General features: G+C 32.3%; 1 non-coding gene across 1 annotated transcript; it reads right to left on the bottom strand.

Annotated features, from left to right (window-relative positions):
- Window positions 1-1,188: 1,188 nt before the first annotated feature.
- LOC134371390 (small nucleolar RNA SNORA21) lies at window positions 1,189-1,324 on the bottom strand. The gene has a single exon (XR_010022814.1). It is a non-coding gene; the product is annotated as a small nucleolar RNA SNORA21 (small nucleolar RNA).
- Between the last annotated feature and the right edge of the window lie 458 nt (window positions 1,325-1,782).

The following is a 1,782-nucleotide window of genomic DNA, read 5'->3' on the forward strand; positions in this document are numbered from 1 at the left end:
TTTTGTTTGATTGATTTTCTCCATCAATTTTACATTTTCAATTTTATTGATTTCTGCTCTTACCTTTCTTCTTTTTCCTTCTTCTTGCTATGGGTTTATTTTGCTCATCTTTTTCTGAATTCTTGATTTGGGAATTGAGATTATAATTTGACACTTTCCTTCTTTTCTAATGTAAACATTTAGTGCTATAAATTTCTCACTTGTATCCCAGAAATTTTGATTTGTTTTATCTTCATTTTTATTGTTAAATGTATTTAAATATTTCTCCTTAAGAGTTCTTCTTTGACCCATGTATTATTTAGAGGTGTGTTGTTAGTTTCTATGTTTTTGGTGATTTTCCTGTTGTCTTTGTTATTAATTTCTAGTTTGACTCTACTGTGGTAAGAAAACATGCTTTGTGTGACTACAATTCTTTTAAATTTGTTAACATTTGTTTATGGCCTAGGATATGGTCCATCTTGGTTTATATTCTGTGTTTGTAAAGAATGTGCTTTTTGGTATTATTAGGTATTATAGATATTGACTAGATCCTGTTGGTTAATGATGTTGTTGAGATTTTCTATATCCTTGCTGATTTTCTGCTTAGTTGTTTTATCAGTTATTGAGAGAGGATTGTTGAAATCTCCAACTAAAATTGTGTATTTGTCTGTCTATTTTTTCTTGGTTTCTACGTTTTGCTTCTTGTATTTTGAAACTGTTGAGTGCACATATGTCTAGGCTTGTGTGTCTTGATGAAATGACCTTCAGCTGTTATGTATGTTTACTTTCCCTTCTAATTTCATTGTTCAGGATTCTACTTTGTCTGGCATTTATATAACCACTACTACTTCCTCTTGATTATTGTTTGCATGGTATATATTTTTCCATTCTTCTTTTTAACCTTTGTATGTTTTTATAGTAAAAATGGTTTTTTAAAAATACTCAGAATATTTGGGTCTTTTTTTTTTTTTTTGTCTTTTTCGTGACCGGCACTCAGCCAGTGAGTGCACCGGCCATTCCTACATAGGATCCGAACCCGCAGTGGGAGCGTCGCCATGCTCCCAGCACTGCACTCTCCCGAGTGCGCCACGGGCTCGGCCCTGTTTGGGTCTTTTTAATGGCTCTTATAATCTCTTCTACTTTGCATGCTTATACCATTTAAATTTAATGTAATTATTGATATGGGTAGATTTTTTTTTTCCTTTAACACCTTATCATACCACCGATTGAAACAAAGCAACACAACATGTTACCGCTTTACCCAAAAGTGGTATTTTTACTCTGCCCTTACTTGATGGCTCAATGGATCATTAGCAAATGACCCACTGAATGCCTTTAAAAGGGGGAGATATGGGTGGACTTAGATAAAACATCTAATTTTTTCCTTTTAAAACATCTTTATTGAGGTATACTTCATATAACATAAAATTCACTCATTTAAAGTATACAATTTAATGGTTTTAGTACGTTCACAGAGTTGTGTAAATATCACCACTATCTAATTTAAGAATATTTTATTACCCCCCAAAAGACGTAACATTTTATTTTTCAATTAATGGATTTATGTCTTTTTCTTTGTATTTATTTCTCTCTTACCTCTAACCATCAAATTTTCTTTTCCTTCTTCAGTAGTGTTTCAGTTTTTCTTGACCCTTTGCTCTTTTATATTTCTGCCCCCCCAGCTTAATTGAGGTAAAATTAAATTTTATGCAAATTCTTTATTTCAAATTGTCAAGTTCCATGAAAAAACGTGGTGGAAATTTGATAGGTGTTTCCTTGCAGCTATTTAGGGAGAATTGACGT

The sequence above is a fragment of the Cynocephalus volans genome, chromosome 2 (assembly GCF_027409185.1).
Source record: "Cynocephalus volans isolate mCynVol1 chromosome 2, mCynVol1.pri, whole genome shotgun sequence".
Classification (NCBI taxonomy): Eukaryota; Metazoa; Chordata; class Mammalia; order Dermoptera; family Cynocephalidae; genus Cynocephalus; species Cynocephalus volans.